Consider the following 20307-nt stretch of genomic DNA (forward strand, 5'->3'; position numbering starts at 1 on the left):
TTCTTAATAGCAAAACCCAGATAAAGAGTTTTGTGTTGGGAAACCCTACAGTTCTCTCTTTTCAGTAGGGAATAATCCTGTTCTTTCTTTCTATGTTCCTCTCCAATGTGTCTCCTTTGACATCACTAACACACTCATACATAACACTTGACTTCTGACACTCTGGTTACCAAATGCATACGGAGTTTTCCCCACATCAAGCAATTCTCTGCAACGGCATCTGGGTGTTCTATAATTTTACTCAATTCCAACACTATCTACCTGGAAGTAGCATCAGACCCCACTAAGGCTTCATTCCCACAAGACTGCCCCCACCTGCAGATGCCAATCACAACTAGTAGATCCCCAAGTTACCCACAACTTCTATTCAATTTGGTTACACATCAGAGGTTCATATGATCCTTCCTGAGGTTTGATTAATTTTATAGAGCAGCTCACACAACTAAGGAAAACACTTATTTACATTTACAAGTTTATTAAATGATATGATAAAGAACACAGATGAATAGCCAGATGAGGATATACATATGGCAAGGTCTGGGAGGATCTTAAGTGCAGGTGCTTCTGTCCCTGTGGAGATGTAGTATGTCACCCTCCTGGTATAAGGGTGTGTTCTCCAACCTGGATGTTCTCTGGGCCCACTACTATTGGGATTTTGTGGAGGGTTCCTCACATAGACATGATCAATTATTAAGTCTATTCCTAGCCTCTCACCCCACACTGGAAGATGAGGAGGGAGGTAAGGCTGAAAATTCCAAGCTTCTAATCATGGCTTGGTCTTTCTGGTGACTAGCTGCCATCTAGGAGCCATCCCAGGAACCCACCTTGAGTTGCTTCAATAGAATATACAGGAGCCCTGTGTCAGGGATAGGGTCAAAAACAAATATTAGAAGAAGATATTCTTAGTGCTCTTATACCTTAGAAAATTACAAGGGTTTGGGGAGCTCTGTGCCAGGAACAGGGGGCAGAGACCAACAAACCCTCATGCCTTCAAAGAGAAAGTAGACAATTTAACTGTGGTACATTCACCCAATGGAGTTTTATGCAGCAATAAAAACAAATTAATTACCATGATATAATATCCAACAAAATGAATTAATCATAGCAATAAGTGAAAAAAATTGAGTCCCCTCAAATTATATACAGCCTGAAACACTTTATAAATTTTGAAACAAACAGATATATGCATGCATGGTTGTGCTCTCTCTGTCTCTCTGTCTCTCTGTCTCTCTCTGTCTCTCTGCCCCCTCTGTCTTTAGGAATATTCATAAAAACAAAACTACATAAAAATGAAAGCAAAGGAATGATGAACAAAATATTCATGATGAACATAAGATTCAGGTGGATGGTTACCTTGAACTGGATGAGACAGGAGGTGGGTTGGTGGGAAAATAAGACAGATGCAGTTTATTGATAAGGTGTTAGGTTTTGCAAATAAAAGCATCCATGCATGGGCAATGATGAGAACAAGTTGTAAACCAAGGGGTGTGATTAATGTAATTCTAGGTTCCTGAGGCCCCAAAAGTTTTTTTTCTTTTTTCTTTTTGGTCCAAATGAAGGATTTCCTAAAAAGGTTACATTTATTTATTTATTTATTTATTTATTTATTTATTTATTTTTAGAGAGAGAGCACAATTTGGGGAGAGGGGCGGAAGGAGAGAGAGAGAAAATCTTAAGCAGGCTCCACTCTAAGTGCAGAACCTGACATGGGGCTCTATCCCATGACCCTGAGAACATGACCTGAGCCAAAATCAGGAGTTCGGCACTCAACCTACTGAGCCATCCAGGTGCCCTGAGAGCTACATTCCACATTTTAAAAACACAACACCCACAAAAAAAATTATGAGGGATACATGTATCCCTTGGAATTAGTATATATTTTTTTGTATTCTTTGGGTAAATACCCAGTCGTGCAATTGCTGGATCCTAAGGTAGTTCTATTTTTAACTTTTTGAGGAACCTCCATACTGTTTTATAGAGTGGCTGGCACCAGTGTGCACTCCCACCAAGAGTCTAGGAGGCTTCCCTTTACTCCGCATCCTCACCAACACCTGTTGTTTCTTGTGTTGCTGATTTTAGCCATTCTGACAGGAGTGAGGTGATATCTCATTGTAGTTTTCATTTGTATTTCCCTGATAATGGGAGATATTGAAAGCCTTTTCATGTGTCTGCTGGTCAGGTGTATGTCTTCTTTGGAAAAATGTTTATGTCCTCTGTCCAATTTTTAAAATCAGATTATTTGGGGGGTTGAGTTTTATAAGTTATTTCTATATTTTGGATACTAACCCTTTATCAGATATGTCATTCTCAAATATCTTCTCTCATTCTGCAGGTTGCCTTTCAGTTTTGTTGACTGTTTCCTTTGCTGTGCAGAAGCCTTTATTTTGACGAAATCCCAGTAGTTTATTTTTCACCTTTGTTTCCCTTGCCTCAGGAGACATATCTAGTAAGAAGTTATTGCAACCATGAATGGATAAAGAAGATGCCATATATATATAGTATGTATATATGTGTGTATATATATGCTACATTTTTATAAAACTTGATAAAAAACAGATGTCAAGCTGTACAGTTACCAGAAGTACACAGTTATCAAAAATGCACACACTTCATTTGGCATCTCCAGCACCTTCAGCTTTCTGTGTCTAGTCTGTTTTGGCATCTCCATTTTCTGCAGGGTTACTCCCATATTTGCCAGTATCAGCTTTTCCTCTTTTTCCTCTGGGAATCTTTTCTCCCTTCTTTACAGGGGCCTTTTTAGGTTTGGGCTCTGGATTTGGAGGAATAGGTTTAGCAGTAACTTTGCAGATCTTCTCTGTGGCTTATCCTTCACCTTGGCTTTATCTCCTTTAACATCCCCTTCAGCCTTTCTCTTGGGCATAGTGGTGACAGTGGTGGGACATAGGCATTGGGCATATGGATGAAGTGGTGTGTGGGCTTTGGCCAGTCTGGGGGTCATTCTTGCCCCCACTTCTTCACACTGCTCTTTTATGCACATATGAATATAATGGAGTATATAGAAAGAATAGAATATATAATAGAATATTACTCAGCCATAAAAAAGAATGAAATCTTGCCATTTGTAACGATGTGGATGGAGCTAGAGACTATTATGCTAAGTGAAATAAGTCAGCAGAGAAAGAAAAATACCATATGATTTCACTCATATGTGGAGTTTAAGAAACAAAAGAAATGATCAAGAGGAAAGAGAGACAAACCAAGAAACAGACTCTTGGCTATAGAGAACAAAATGATGGTTACCAGAGGGGAGATGGGGGGGGGGATTGATTAAATATTTGATGGGGACTAAGAAGGGCATTTGTTGTAATGAGCACCAGATGTTGTAGATAAGTGTTGAATCACTAAATTGTGCACCTGAAAATAATATTACACTGTGTTAAGTAACTTGAATCTAAATAAAAACATTAAAAAAATAAATAAATACTATTTAAATAGATTTTTAAAAGTCATGAGGAACTACCTGACTAACCAGTGCTCACTGAGAGGAAAGAAGATGTGCAACAGAGTGAAGAGAACACACATAATGAGTTTGAAGTTCAGAGAGAGATAATCAAGAGGTGCAGATTCTGAAGGAAGTTTCTGAACTGTACAATTCTGTGATATAACCATGATCTCAAAGCTTATTTTCAAAGGCAAAGATGGTAGTTGGTCACTAGCCACACATGGATTCATTTCAACATTTCATGTTGGTATCTGTATAGCTCTAAGTCCAGTTTTTATCAGAACTTTTGCTGACCTGACACCAAACTGGCATTGCTGTTACCAGGAGCATTATTCTATACTGGGGGTCAGCTAACCTGTACTGTAAAGGACTAAATAGTAAACATTTTAGGCTTTTCAGGCTCTATGATCAGTGTCACAACTATTCAAAGCTGTCATTAATAGCAGCCATGGATAAAATGTAAATGGTTGAGTGCAGCTGTGTTCCAATAAAACTCAAAAACAAGTGGCAGCCCAGATTTGGCCCCAATGCATACTTTGCTGAGCTCTGTTCAATCCTATCCATCCAATGGTTAATATGGATACCTTATAGTGGGGGAACAGGTATAAATACAGCATCCTTGCCAGAGTGGTGAGATGGTGTTTAGGTCAGAACTTAGAGTTTAATGAGTTATCCCTCCACGGGTGCTACATCTTCCAACGTGAGAAGAAACATAATCCTCTGATCCAGGCTATAGGAATCTTTATAGTGGATTTATTACCAAGGAACACTACCTCCATTGCTGCAAGTTAGAGATGAGGACTTGAGGGAAGTAAACAGTAAAAAGAGTTTAAAGGAGACTTCTCAGTTATTTTTGGATGTCTCCTCTTTGAATAAATATTTATCCAAGATCATCATCCCTCCTTCAGCAGCAGTGAAATACAGAAGCCCTTTATACTGTCACTGCTGCCCCTGCCTCTGCTTACAACATTTAATGTGACTTCTTAACATGCAGTAGTATTTTACCATATGCTTTGTTGCACCCAAAGACCTGTGCATATGTTCCTCCACACTTTGCTGGTGAGTCCACTGGAGAAACCGTTCACTAAAGAAGATTTCCAGTACTTCCCTGCAGATGAAAATCCAGTGTATCATGTTGAAGATGCTGGTCCTATAAGTTGCCAGATAAAAGTTCTAGGCAGGAAGGCACATGAATCAGGAAAGTAGGCCACCCTTTCAGCGTGTGTGTGTGTGTGTGTGTGTCCACATGCATGGGGTTGGTGGTACTTACAGACAAGACACACACTCACTTTAAAAATGAGGATGAAAACAATGTGTTCAAAGATCCCCAAAACTATCTTAAAACAAGTCTGAATGGCTGGCAGAATAAAACCTACTTTTGTTTCCAAACAGATTCAAACTTATAAGTACATAGGCAATGAAGGTGTAGACAGAGCTTGTAGATTGGCCTCAGAAAGACATCCTGGATTCTGAAAGCATTGATAAATCCAATCTTGATCCAGCCTCTCTCCCAGCTTTATGGTTTTTAAAATATATTTATTAAACAGGCCTAGTGAGGGGAAAATATTCTCTCTGAATCTTATTATGTTGACTTGTTTATATCTTCCTTCCTTCAGTCAGAACAAACAATGCCTATGACTTCTTACCACCTAGGATAGTATTTTGCATAGAGTAGGCACTTAGCAAATATTTGTTGAATGAAAGAACAATAATCACATCAATTATTTGAGGTAGATGCTATAATTATCCCTTAGCATAGGTTAAAAAAATGAAGCTAATGATCTTGTCCAAGAACACAACTCATCAGTGCTGGAGCTGGTTTAGCTGGTGCTTGTAAACATTACATAGCATTTGTTCTATGTTAATCCAAACCTTCCTTTCCACTTCATCCTGAATTTTACCTGGATCTGACCACCTCAGCACATGACATAGCTAATCTTTCACTCACTCGATCTGGCTGGCAAGTTACCAATGGAATAACTTGTAATCATTGGTTTTCTCCCATCGGCCTACTGTTTGGAAATGTTGGTGGCTGACGGGAGAAAATCAATGTTTGATAGAAATGAATGGTCCTGTCCACAGCATTGCTCCAAGTTTATTGCCTCCAAGTTTATTCCTATTTTGGTATCATCTTTTCTTAGATTATCCAGTTACCCAGAATTGAACTAATGCTCAACATATTAAGTTTGTTCAATACATGAGTAAATCAGTAAGCAATTCTTTGATTTACAAAAGATTTGTTAATATACAAAGAAAAATACTGAAGTCTAAGGAAGTTAAGTAGTTATTACTTAACTTATTATGTACTCACTGAGTTTTTCTTTACTCTTTTAATACAATGTTATAGTCAGAACCACAACCACATAAGAGTTAACTTAAGAAAAAACAGCCAGGGAGGAGCCTCTGTTTCCAAGTGATTAATCTTTTCTTTAACCTATTTTACGTAACCCTCGGAGCAAAGAAACTTTATCAAAGGATTAAAAGTTATATAAACAAAGATCCCTTTATTTATAACTCTGATTCTCTGCAGGGCAGGAAGTTCCAGCTTACATGTGTGCAGAGCGTTACACATATTGGTTACTCAATGTGTACTTTTAAAAAACTCTGATGATCTTACACAAGTGTAGAAGCAGCAGTGAATGGAGATGATGGTGAATGCTAAGGTAAAGGGAGTTCATTGACTTGGGTTGTTGTGAGTTGCATTTCAGTTATTTTTGCTTAGAAAAAAATACAAGGCCAATTTAATACTCGGAAATATAAGACTCTTTGGGTTTTCTAATTATCTTGTCTATAATTTCCTGGTAGTGACAAGAATTCTGTGTAAATCAGGATCATGTAATTATAATAATATTGCTTGTTCACACACAAACATATGGATATATACTTGGATTTTTTCTAAATATGCAGTTATAAGTGATTTGGAGCATTTGAAGTGAATCTAAATGATTCTGGATAATACTGCTTTCCTCTTGTTTTGCCCATGGTCTGAAAAACTTCTTTTTGTTTATCTGGTTCCTCCAAACCCATCCTTCTAGTTCTGATCAAGCTCCATGTTCTCCATATCCCTGTCTCTATCCCATGAAATCCTAGAGCATTAGCTGTCTATATTATACACATACAACACACACACACACACACACACACACACGGGTGTTTTCTTTAAAAATTCGAAAGTGAGAGTTATATTTTTAATAAAGCCAAATAACACAAATAGTATAAAAAGAAAAAGTCAATTTGGTACTTATCTTTTTACATTTCTTTCTATATTCACATAAAATATACATATATCATATATAATTATACATATTTATATACAAATGTTCTCCCTACTTTTATTCACATGAATAGAATCATCATTATATATGTGACTTACCTTGTTGCTGTATTCATTCAACTGTGTACCATGAACATTCCTCTAGGCCCACACATACATCTAAATCATTCTTGGCCTGTATCTCCTTAGAAACATTTCCATTTCTAGAGAAAGATTTCCAAAAGGGAAATTACAGAAACATTGCACACTGCAATTCACAACTTACCATTTTTATACCTAATTTGATTAAATATTATAAATTTCCATAAATTTTTAAATTTATTATACTAATAAATGAGGATATTGTGTTGTGCTAAATTGCATTTCCTTAGCTAGTAGTGAGATTTGACATTCTTTTACAAAAAGTTTTTTATAAATTTTTTGGGCCATTGCATTTCCTCTTTTATGAACCCCAGCTCATACCCATGTTTGTCTCTTTTCTTGTCAATTTGTAAGAGTTCTTTTTTCACATTAGAGATATAAACCTCTGCCTCTTGTATATATTTCAAATCTTTCCTCTATCTCTCTTTCTTTATTTCTTCTTCTTCTTCTTTTTTTTTTTTTTTTACCTTACTTATGGTACTTTTTGGCCTGTGTGTAATTTGCATCATTATGAAGTCAACTCTAAATTTTTTCCATTATTGTTCCTTGGGTTTTCTTTTTCTTTTTGGAAGAGTTTTTTCCTGATCCTAACACTCCTACTTTTAAAAAATATTCTCATTTTTTACATTAAATCTTCAATCTATTGCTCTTTTCATTTTTTTTTTTTCAACGTTTATTTATTTTTGGGACAGAGAGAGACAGAGCATGAACGGGGGAGGGGCAGAGAGAGAGGGAGACACAGAATCGGAAACAGGCTCCAGGCTCTGAGCCATCAGCCCAGAGCCCGATGCGGGGCTCGAACTCACAGACTGCGAGATCGTGACCTGGCTGAAGGCGGACGCTTAACCGACTGCGCCACCCAGGCGCCCCGCTCTTTTCATTTTTGAACATGACATTAGGGAGGGCTAAGAGTCTATTTTCTTTCCAGAAGGAGATCTAATTATATCAATATCATTTATTACACAAGATATATTTTTTCCTGATGAACTATTATTGAAGTATTTATCTTTTTTTAAATGTTTATTTATTTTTGAGACAGAGGGAGACAGAGCACAAGTGGGGTAGGGGCAGAGAGAGAGGAAGACACAGAATCTGAAACAGGCTCCAGGCTCTGAGCTGTCAGCACAGAGCCTGATGCTGGGCTCGAACCCATGAACCGTGAGATCATGACCTGAGCTGAAGTCGGACACCTAACCGACTGAGCCACCCAGGCGTTCCTGAAGTATTTATCATATATTACACTTTCAATTTTACTGGATCTAGTCATGGACTCGGTCTGTGCCAGAGACTTGTTTGCCTGCTTTTTTGCTCATGACTTACTCTTTGAATCACATTAATGCTACAGAAGATTTTAGCATCTCCTATGGAAGGTGCCTACCATCCTTTTCAATTTCAGGGCAAAGACATTGTTTTGCCCAACCTCAAGCTTAGTGAGCATGATTTTAGAGGTTTGCTCAGAGTGCTTTATATTTGTCCTCTACAGTTTGGAGGATTCAGAGACTGGTCTGATTCCTGCTAAAAAGTCTAGAAGGCAAAGAGCAGAGGTGGATCCTCTTGCCAGGAGGTGAAAGGAAGCAAGGACTACATTTGAAAAGGAGCAACATCCCAGTCAAGGGTGGGTCAACTGGTTTGGGTCTGTCAAGTCTGGCTAATTGGATTATATGAAGCAATGATGAGAACTGAGTAGAGTGGCTAAAAGTGTGTCCTACAGGTAAAAATTTGAAGAAGAACTTGTGTGTGACTAGTCAGAGGAAGTGCATTTACCCCACCGAAGATACTGCACATTAGAGATCACAAATGAAGGGTACCATCTCCAAAGACCCACAGAAATGGCCGGGAGAGTCTGTTTTAAATTGCTCTCTAGGCCAGAGAAAGAAAAAATGACATTACCTGCCTCCTTAACTTCCCACACCAAGTTTCAACTCCGGAGGACACAGAAGCAGCCTTGCTTCACTCTGTGGGAAGAGCTGGAGTGGGGCTAGGGAGAGAGGCCAGGAGAAGCTAGAGTAGAGCATAAACAAACCACCTGAACCCTTTTTCCCACCTGGAAGATTTGGATATGTTGTAGTGGGAGGAAAGAAGCTTCAGTTTAAATGAAGTTCAAAGTCATTTTTGTGAGACTAATGTGACCAGAGGGCTTTTATTTTTCTTTTGAAAGTCAACAGAAAGTAGTGCAACATGAAATTCCACTTAGTATTAGGAGAAGAACAGGTCCCATAAAATACATTTTATAGCCAGTGGAGGGAGAAGAATAAGGCTTATTCTCTGATGTTATAAAGACCATTTGTTCAAGGGATTTGTACTTGTGATCAATTTCTAATGTAAATACTAGGGTGGATTATTTAAATTTTAAAGTCTTTTTTCAACAACACATCCCTTTCAGTAAACATTGGCCTTCTTCTCAGAAAGACACCAGGATTATATATTTGCCTGCCTTCAACCTTCCCTTTACTTCAGTATACTGTTGCTAGTTCCTCTACTGAAATATTTTCTACACATACATAATATTTTACCATTTAACCTAAAGACATCTTTATGAATCATGAGAATAGATTCAGCTTTACAAGTATGTCATCAATTCCACAGGATAGGGATTGATAAGGACAGTTGAAGCATGTGACTCAAACTTGGGGCACGTTATAAAGGGAGTTGTTTTCTAAGTGGAATTATCATTTATAATAATGATGATAATTTCAGAGATTTATATAGTATTTTAAGTCTTCAAAATAGCCATTTATTTTTTAAAAGACAGGATATAAATAGAATTGTATGTCCTATACTGAAATGAGGACAGAATGTAGAAAATGTCTCAAGAGTTACAGGGGTACCTGGCTGGCTCAGTCAGTAGAACATGAAATGCTTGATCCTGGGGTCATGTGTTCAAGCTCTGCATTGGGTGTGGACGTTACTTTAAAAAAAGTTACTTAATACAGCTATTCAAAGGCAGAACAGGATAAGATGAAGCTCAAGCTGGACAGCTTTTTAGTCATTTTGTCTAGCAACAGAGGCAGCAAGAGCTACCAATTATTGAAACTTATAATGTGTCAGGGTTTCTGACAAGTACTTTACATCATTTGTCTCCTTTTTCATTACATGCCATGTGGATGTCTAATCTTTTCAGGATCCACCAAGAAGATTTATATATCCCTATTTGAGTCAATTCTAGAAAGCCTGACAAGATCTACCTAGATGGTCCCTTAGCAGTTCTGGAAAATCAGAGGTATTCAGGTTACTTGGGTTTAAAAATTAGAATTAATTCAGATATGGCAGTGGGAGCTTCGGTGCTACAAAATGTCATCTAATATGTGATGTAAATCGTATCATATTTGTAATCCAGGAAAAGAATGGGAGAATGTAGAATGGGTTCTATATTAGTTTGGTTCACCAACATTTTTGTCTTATAAATTGTAAATATTTTTGTCAGTAATAATATATGACTTCATATACTTTATGAGAATGTAATATGGCAATCCAGCAATCACCAAACTGTATAACTTTTATTTACATTCTCAATGGAAAAACAGCTAATGAAATAGGACTGTGAAAAACCCATAGGAAATACCTCATTGTAAAGACATCCTGGTTTCCTTTCATATCCATATTCTTTTATTTATGTATGAATGTTATTTTTTCTTCATTTGCTAGTGACACATTGTGGTTTATGTACTCCTTTATGCTGTGAATCTTGACATTAAAGTCCAGCAAATGGGGCCAATTAGTAGGACTACTTACTATCTAAATTCAGTATGAACTACAATGTCAGAAATATATATTTGAGTAGTGAACAAATCTTTGATCTTGCTATCCCATCTTTTGCCATATTTACCTGACAGAATAAATTGTTTACATGCATAAGGAAAGGACAGAGGTAGACTATGTTCCATGTTTCTGTTTTCCAGATGGGACCCTGATCATTTGCTAACCTCTTACATCAATATTGGATCTTAACTTCTTAATAATCTCATCTGTACATGGAACTCATAATCACGTTTTTGTGTATTTCTATCAGCTGAGTTAAGTTTTAAGTATTCATTCCTAGAAAAGGCTAAAAAGAAATGTGCGTAAGTGGTAATAACGCCTCAGCTTTTGTGAGGCAAAGTTCCAGATAAAAACTTGCAGGAAAATGTAACTGTATGTGTTATAACTATTTTTAGATATGTAAACATTTTGTCCTGATGCTTTCCTGTATTACAGTTGGAAAAACAATTTAGCTCAGATTACTGGTCACAGTGACTAAGCTCATTTGGTAGAGCCGCGCGTTATCCATTTTAGGTGATTCTGCTCTTAAACGCAAATATACCAAAAGGGCAGCATGTACTAGAGATGTGTAGACGTAAAGGATGGTTAAGTACCTCAGCATATGATGTGCTAAAACAGCCACAGTCAAGCGTTCGTTAGATTGTTGTATGAGGATGTTCATGATGATGAAGAACAAACGGGTCTTCTCTATATTCGAATAGGCTCTAGAAGACCAATCCTACACTCACAGCTTTTCTCAGTTGTAGCTGTTAGGGTCTCCTAAGCATCCTGATTTGAGTTTACTGCTTTCTTATTTTTTACTTGGAAGTCTTAGAATCAAGGTGCAGCCAAACGTGAACAGAGTGAAGTTGTATCAGTATTTAATACCTCATGTTCTGGTCAAGGCCGTATCCTGGAATTGAGCTAATAATAATCACAGCTCAAAGTTGCCAAATGTAGTATAGCCAGGTATAATTATATACTAAGTGATTTCCATGCATTATCTCTATCCTTTCATCTCTACAGAATAGATTATCTTTTTCATATATTAATGAAGGAATTGAGGTTAAAGAAATTAAGAAATGTTTGCAAAGTTTCGAAAAGAACCAGGATCCTAACAAAGGTCAGCCTGATTCCAAAACCCACCCTTCCCACCACACCAGCAACCTCACTGTAGTAGCTTCCAGAGTCCTGATGAGTTTTTGTTTTTCAACATAATGATAGGACATCCTTCAAATGCTTGATTTTACTTTTCTATTATGGAAGTTGAACACAGAGCAACATCTCTTGGATATAGACATCTGCTAATTATAAACTCAAATTCAAAGAAAGCTCCAGAAACTGGCATTTAATGTCCTGGTGCTCAAAGAATTTGGTTCTGTTTCATAGCCTCTTTCCAGTTCCATTTTTGTAGGTGGGGGACTCTGGGAAAAAAGAGTCCCAAGGATTCAATCCTGTCTGAGGAAGCCTGAGGAAGCTTCAGAGAAACAAATGGTTTCCATTGTCTTGCTCTTTTCCCTGCTTTGTCCTGTCAGCCTTCTCTACTCCACTGACCCAGGCTAACAACATTTAGGATCTTTAAAAAAAATCTTATTTATTTATTTATTTATTTATTTATTTTATTTGGGAGAGAGAGAGAAAGAGAGAATGAGAATGAGCAAGGGAGAGGGGTAGAGGGAGAGAGAGAGAGACAATCCCAAGTAGGCTCCATGCTGAGCAGGGCTCAGGGCTCAAGGCAGGCCTTAAAGCTGGCTCCTGTGGGTCTCCCACAACCCTGATCTAAGCCAAAATCAAGAAGAGGCTGTCACTCAACTCACTGAGCTACTCAGGCTCCCCACCTGAGTAGCCTCTCCCTCTCCCTCTCCCTCAGGCCAAAGTAGAATCGGTGCTTTAAACACTGATCATGCCTAACTCTGTGCAAGACAATGGTTACAAATGAATGTAGGTCCCAAAGCCTGACCAGAGGAATTGTAAAATAACCAGGACCCTTTTAAGTCTTTTCCTTCTATTCATTCTCCTTTTTACCCCTTGCAGCTTGAGCCTCCTGCTCACCTTTTTTTTCTTGACTTCAAGTGCCGATTCTATTCTCCGAGGGTTTGTTATTAGCTAATTGGTACTGTACTTCATCTAGGGTATTATTTGATAGTAAGGATTTCTCTGTCAAGAGAGATTTGTCTTTCATTGAGGGACTTTTAAGCTAAAAAGCCTTTAAAATGCAAAGTAATAGATTTCAAATTGTAAAAAATTATGCAGGTTAATTGGGGTAGGGGTTTTACTCAAGCAAGACCTGTTGCTTATTCAGATCATTCATATTTCTGTCAGTGGAGGCACTTACTGAAAAAAAGAAAGTCAATTGTCACAAACAATTTTATCACACTTATATGTGTGTAGGGCCATAGGTTCCTAGCCCTCAGGTAAGCTCACACTAATCATTACAGCATTTCAGTTTCCCAGACCCCACATTAACATATTTATAGGATAAAATTAAATTGGAAAATAAAAGATGTTTTTACCTATGTCTACAAGTTTTTGACAAAATTAATTTCCCTTTTTACAGTGACTGTCCATGATTTCAATTTAAAAGTATTAAATTTATTAATATATGGTTTGTTATATATGTGGTGACATTTCTGGCTGCTTAAATTCCATCCTTTAAAAGTTTGAGAATTTGCTCTTGCTCTTCTAACCTACTTCCAACCCAGGTAAACTCTACCAGATGTGCTTTTTCTATATTGTCTGTGATTTCCTTATTAGGGTTTGTGTGCCACTTCTTATTGATTATGACCTTTGTTCTAAAAACAAAAGGAATGTTTTTCTCAGCAAAGAGGTGGATTCTCAGAACCTGCATCTTGTATGGCTCTGTCAAAATTTTGTAATTCTAGACATGGTTGTGCAGGACAAGTGCCTTTGCATTGGTTATTGGAGCAGGAAAGGTATCTTGTGATACAAATCCTATTTAGGATTTGGGTAGATTATTGTCATTATTCTATTTCCCTTTCTGTTTCTTTGAATGTTTCTCCACATTGTTTTGAGCCCCTTTTTGTTATCTACCTTTATCATTTTCCTCCCCCTCTCTCTGTTTTTAAATTCCTTTTGTTTGCTACAATAACAAAAGTACCAACTGTAGTCCAATATTGTTCCTTTCTTTGTGTACAGTGGCCATGACTGTAACAGCTATCACTGATGGAACACCCAAGATGCATATTTTCTTCCTACTCTTTAATAATAAAACCCTACAATTATTATCCCCTGTTTACAAAAGGTGGGAGTTGCCATACTGTATCAACTTTATCATACTGTATTAAATCATAACTTTATATTAGGTTTCATTCATTCATTTGTTCATTAGCCATAGAGTACATTTATTCAACAATATATATTGAGTGCCTGTTATGTCAAGTAGTGGGCTTATGTATTACAGGAATCACAGAGATGACTCATATGTCCTTGTCTCCAGCTAGTTTACAGGCTAGATCAGGAAATAATACCTGGTCATACAAACCAAAATGCAAAGTAGAAACTAGGAACTTCCTCAAGATGTCCTCGAAATTGTTACCACGAAAGTATTATCAAATGCCAAAGTGAGCTAAATAATCATTTGTTGAGTGACTGAGTAAATGTTTGAATAAACTGGTATCAGAAGAGCAATACAGATAAAAGTCTATGCAAATTCAGAGGAGAGCTGAAAACATCATGAGAGATTCCTCGGAAAATGTGGATTTGAGCAGAACCTCGAGGTAGATTTCCAAAGGGTGAAGAGAGACTACAAGTTCAGTAAGTTATATGACCAAAGTTGTGGAGGTGGGTGAGTGTGAGGTGTGAAATATATAGAGATTAATATGAAAGACAGGCAATAGCAGTGAAGATAAAATATAGTCTGAGAACCCTCACAGGAGAACCTCAATAGATTGGCTACTGAATGAAGGCCTATTCACTCAGCAGAGTTTCATTAAGCCATAAAAGAAAATTTTCGTAGTTGTATACAGAGCAAAGAAATAAAATCTCAATAGAAAACTAAATGTGAAAATCTAAGTTGAATTTGGTGAGGGGTGGGAATCAAGATAAGCTACAAGCAATCTTTCAGTATTAGAAATATTTAATAAGTATATTCGATTTTTCAAACTTTCTTTCAGTTGAAAACCTTAAAAAAAAACAAGGCAAAACTATCTCATACTGGGTAATGATTGTTATTCCTAACATCAAACAAGTTCTTCATATTTTGAAAAGATATTTTTGTCCTATTATTCTTTTGCCTGACCTGTTTATCCAGTTCCAAGACAAACTGATTTGGCAAGGTTCTACATAAAATAAATCACAGGACATAGTGGAAGTACAATAAAAATATTTTTGTTTGGACATGATGTAGAGAAATTGTCTGGACTTTGGAGACTGATAAACCTGGGTTCCAATATTGTAACGACCCTTATTAACTGTGTGATCCCGGACAAGTTGCTTTATTTTCTTTAAAGAAATAATCGCTTTATTTTGAAATATGCAGCTTTTTTGAGACAGCAAAGAAATCCTTATTATTATCATCTATTTTGCAGAATGAAATTTTTATGCCAGATCATTTTTTGCTCCTTAATTTTTATCAGCAAATGGTATAACAATACTTGGCTCATAGAGTTTTGAGAAAATTAACAATTATACACACACACACACACACACACACATATATATATATATGAGTATGTGTAGATGGTACTTAGAAAATAGAGATTTTTTTTTTCTAATACTGCCCAGATATTTTGGTTTCCTTAAAATCTTTGTGGTTTAGTTTGTTAGGCTGTGAAAGCAAGATGAATGGTTTTGCAAATTAGGAAATAATTTTTAGGGAACTGAAGTTGGGGGAAGCAATATAATATAGTGGCTAAGAGTATAGCTCTTGTACCTAGTACCCCAAAACTAGGATGCAAATTCCATGAGGATAGGGATTTTGTCTGGATTACTAATACATCCCAAGCACTATGAATGGCATATAACAGGCCTCAGCAAACATATGGAATGATGAGTATTTGGGTTAATACCTTGGCTCTGCTATGGGACTTGGATTGTATTTGGTCCAAACTGAGGCAGAAGAAGGTAAAGTGACTTTCTCAAGGTCAGACAGCCTCAGTTTCTTCATTTGCAAATGGGGATACTAAGTGTATTTTTTATTGAGACATAATTGACATATAACATTATATTAGTTTCAGCTGTACAATATAATGATTCAATATATGTATATATTGAGAAATGATTGTCATAGTATGTCTAATTGATATCTATCATCACACATGGATACAAATGTTTTTTCTTATCTTTTTATAATTTTTTTAAAATGTTTATTTTTTGAGAGAGAAAGAGCGCAAGCAGGAGAGGGGCAGAGAGAGAGGGAGACACAGAATCTGAAGCAGGCTCCAGGCTCTGAGCTGTCAGCACAGAGCCCGATGCAGGCTGGACCCCATGAACTGTGAGATCATGACCTGAGGCAAAGTCGGATGCTTAACCAACTGAGCCACCCAGAACCCCGAAATGTTTTTTTCTTTTTTTTTTTTTTTTAAATTTTTTTTTCAACGTTTATTTATTTTTGGGACAGAGAGAGACAGAGCATGAACGGGGGAGGGGCAGAGAGAGAGGGAGACACAGAATGGGAAACAGGCTCCAGGCTCTGAGCCATCAGCCCAGAGCCTGACGCGGGGCTGGAACTCCCAGACCGCGAGATCGTGACCTGGCTGAAGTCGGACGCCTAACCGACTGCGCCACCCAGGCGCCCCTGGAAATGTTTTTTTCTTAAGATGAGAACATTTAAGATCTACTTTTTTTAAAACACCTTTCAAATATACAATACAGGTGATTTTTTTAAATGTTTATTTATTTTTGAGAGAGAGAGATAGAGTGCAAGCAGGGAAGAGGTAGAGAGAGAGAGAATTTGAAGCAGGCTCCATGCTGTCAGTGCAGAGCCAATCATGGGGCTTGAACTCGTGAACTGTTTTGCCCTGAGCCAAAGTTGGAAGCTTAACTGAGTCACCCAGGTGTCCCACACAATACAGTATTAACTATAGTCACCATACTGCATATTACATCTCCAGGAGCTATTTCTTTTAAAACTAGAAATAGGGGCGCCTGGGTGGCGCAGTCGGTTAAGCGTCCGACTTCAGCCAGGTCACGATCTCGCGGTCCGTGAGTTCGAGCCCCGCGTCGGGCTCTGGGCTGATGGCTCAGAGCCTGGAGCCTGTTTCCGATTCTGTGTCTCCCTCTCTCTCTGCCCCTCCCCCGTTCATGCTCTGTCTCTCTCTGTCCCAAAAATAAATAAACGTTGAAAAAAAAAATTTAAAACTAGAAATAATAGTATTTATTTCATAGGAGGATTTAGTCAGATAATAGATGTGAATAAACTTAAAATAGCATCTGACCTTTAGTAAGCATGCCATAAATATAGCTCTAAACAGGAAGGCAATGAGTGCTTAGCAATCAATGGGTATCAATTAAATTGTACCGAGTATAAGCTGATGTAGATAAACAGATAGGGACATTCAGATGTAGGGTAGAGTACCTGCTATTAAAAAAATAAATAAAAACATGTTAAATGCTCTCTCAAGCACCTGGCTTAGTTCTACAGTGGGCAGGTACCTCTCCCTTACAAAGTGTGGCCCAAGGTCATTGTGCTCTGGCAAGGTGGCCTTTGTGGGAAATGCTTTGTAGGGAGAGAGGAGGCTTCATCTCCAAGGGGAAAGGGAGAGAACCAGCATTTATTGCAGAGCAGATTTGTAGCCAAAAATCCCAGCTGTTTTCATTAATGATACAATCTCTTTTCATCTTCACAGCCAATCTCAGAAATATTTTTTCATGCCATATATGAGGAAAGAGAGGTTCAAAGTAATTTGACCTTAGTCACACAAGTGTACATGACTCCAGACCATCTAGCTTTCCTATCTTAAGGCACTAATGAGGACACATACTCATCACCTCTCTCCTAATCACTCCAAGGAGTGTTGCCGTGGAACAAATGCAAATCTCCCATCTGTCATTGTGAAGAAATAGCAGGTCTGAAATCATCATTTTTTCCTATGCAAATAAGAAGTGAAGAATTTGACAGTAATTTTTAAAGAATCTGCCATTATTTACCCAACATAGGTGCATTTCACACCATTTGTAGACACCAAGGGGCCTTGGAAACAACAATGGAATTTTTAACTGGACCTCGTTACCCAGTAACTTCTTTAGCAGTAGAAAAATGGCACTGTATTATAAAGCCTAGGTATATGAAAAACCCCTTTAAATAATTATCAGATAAGTAGTAGCATTTTGGAGATGTCCAGAAGATCTCATTATTCACTATCAATAAATGTTTCAAAGTAGGGATCTTTCAGCTAGTATACTTTCCAAATGATATAGGTTAAAGAGCCGCATGAATAGGAATGACAAATATACACTACACTCTCACAAAAGTGATCAATAAATAATTTTCAAAGTTTAAGCAATAGGCAAAGATTCAAATTTTGTTTAGGAATTCAGTGTATAGTCTAAATCAATAATAAGGGGAAAGGGAAGGTTGATAGCATATTTTATGCTTTTTCAAATGAAAAGGCATTTTTCAAGCAGTAAGGTGAGAAACATGGCCATTTGCTCCTGTCCCACTCCACCAGAAAACCCATTTTCTATGGAAGTTACTTAATCTCACTTAATATGGAAATTTAGGATTTTTATTTCAATAGTTATCTTAAGGAATTTAAATATTTAATTGTGTAAAAATATGTTAACTTTATTGGGTGATGGATTTCATTTCCCAAGTGTTTAGTAATTCAAATCAAGGCAAGAAAACCATAATTAATATGTTCTAGTCTATGTAAGGTATATTCCATACCAAAAGTGAATGTCAAGTAATTTTCAGAAAACAAAAACTGTTAAGCTCTGTGCCAGAACAATATCAAGAACAGAAAAAGGAAATCGTTCAAGTAGCTTACCTTTCTCCAGAATGTGCAAATAGGCTTAAGCTCCTTGATTGTAAAATAGAAAATTCATGGAATGGAGACTAAGTCCTAGTTTCTGCCCTTAGGAACCTAGCAATGTTGAAGAGAAATGTGTCAGTTACCCAAATAAGACAGCAACAACATAACAACATAGTATTTTTAATACAAATAGTGATATAATATAAAATAATGTATTTCTTTTGAATCTGAAATATATCCTCAAAGTGTGATGGCAGCTCAGTGGGTGGAGAAATCATATTCAGGAAAAGAATGATGAAAGATTCTTGACTTTGTCATTAAAAGGTTTCAAAAGGCTGCACTGGGGACAGTTGTTCAGCTTGGAGGGAATGGAGGGAAGAGACAGAGACTGGAAAAGAAGAGGATATGTGATGATATCAGTTTAGGAACAACTAAAACAACCAGAGTTTGACAGGGAATAAATGTATAAAGTGAGATGCTATGCAGTATAGCTGGAAAAGAAGACTGGGGTTAGTTTGTGGTGAGACTTGAATGTTAGGCTAAAGAATTTGATGGATTTTAGTAGATTAACAACATGCCTTTTAAAAATTCTGTGTAGAAGACTGATATAAGAAATGTGCTTTAGGCATTTGTGTATAGAATGGCAGAAAATACTGGACGTTGGAGAACTATCTGCAGGTTGCTGTAGGGTCCTGACTTGCAGTAAAGAGGTTGAAGTTACATTATTGGCAATGGGAGAAGAAAGGAGAAACATACCTTAGTAGCAAGGGGACTTTCAAGTACATGTGTCCTGGTAACTGATTTGAATGTGTGGAGTGAGGAATTTGAGCAATTGGTGATAATTCTAAGATGTCAAGACTGAGTTATAGTGAGAGAATGCTTATGCTATTATTCATAAAGCCGATAGGAGAAGCAGGTTTGTTAGGTTGAGTAAAAGTTAGAGTTTGGTTATTGTATTATGGTGGGTTGTAGATAAGTTATAAAAGTTTATTTCTTGATAACACTCCGTGTCCAAGAATGGAATGCTCTCCATGAAGTTACTCAGAGCTCCCACCTGATGGATGTGTCCATCCTCATCAGGAACTGCTGCAGTAGAGGAAAGAGAAAGATTGAAAACTGTAGGTTTTTTACCTACTGGATCAGCCTGAAAATGACATATCACTTCGCTAAATTTGGCCAGAATTAGCCAAATGGCCTCACTTAAATACAAAAGGGTTGAGACTATAATCTCTTGTAGGTTCAGGAAAGAGAGGATACTGGTGAGCACTATAATGTCTACTAGAAATGCACTGAGTGTAAGATGAATCTTTCCATAGCTTTGGATAGTGTGTGTGTGTGTGTGTGTGTGTGTGTGTAAAGAAGAATCAGTAGACAAAGAATACTTCCTCCTACTTTATTTAAAAAGTCTGTTTTGTACTCAACTTAAGGAGCTTTGGACTCACAAGCTTTCCTTCTCTTGACCAAAAGGTATTCTACATAATATTGCTAGGTAATGATATTCAGGCTTCACAGAAGTAAGATGTTCATTGCATAATGTTTCTCAAAATGCTCAAGAGAATTTCCAGAAGTTTTTTTTTATTAATTTATTTATTTTGAGAGAGACAGAGACAACATGAGTGGGAAAAGGGCAGAGAGAGAGAGAGAGAGAAAGAGAGAGAGAGAGAGAATCCCAAGCAGAATCCAGGCTGTCAGCACAGAGCCAGACACGGGGCCTGAATTCACGAAACCATGAGATCATGACCTAAGCCGAAACCAAGAAT

The 20307-nt window shown here is 37.3% G+C and overlaps 1 protein-coding gene, 1 long non-coding RNA gene and 1 pseudogene across 9 annotated transcripts in view; 1 reads left to right on the forward strand and 2 right to left on the reverse strand.

Annotated features, from left to right (window-relative positions):
* Positions 1-455: 455 nt before the first annotated feature.
* Positions 456-9402, reverse strand: LOC121038848 (uncharacterized). The gene is made up of 3 exons (XR_005794534.1): positions 8769-9402; positions 6837-6940; positions 456-856 (listed from the first exon to the last, which is right to left on the reverse strand). It is a non-coding gene; the product is annotated as an uncharacterized LOC121038848 (long non-coding RNA).
* LOC121038845 (non-histone chromosomal protein HMG-17-like) lies at positions 2610-3061 on the reverse strand (annotated as a pseudogene).
* Positions 5982-20307, forward strand: part of SLCO1A2 (solute carrier organic anion transporter family member 1A2) — a 132275-nt gene continuing 117949 nt past the window's right edge. For 6 of the 8 annotated variants that reach the window (XM_040488723.1, XM_040488731.1, XM_040488729.1 and 3 more), the window contains exon 1: positions 5982-6126. The gene's annotated coding sequence lies outside the window, so the exon portion shown is untranslated. The remainder of the gene's footprint in view (positions 6127-20307) is intronic. The other 2 variants (XM_040488733.1, XM_040488734.1) reach the window with 1 other exon arrangement.

Source organism: Herpailurus yagouaroundi, unplaced genomic scaffold (genome assembly GCF_014898765.1).
Source record: "Herpailurus yagouaroundi ecotype Mexico unplaced genomic scaffold, PumYag 166, whole genome shotgun sequence".
Lineage (NCBI taxonomy): Eukaryota > Metazoa > Chordata > Mammalia > Carnivora > Felidae > Herpailurus > Herpailurus yagouaroundi.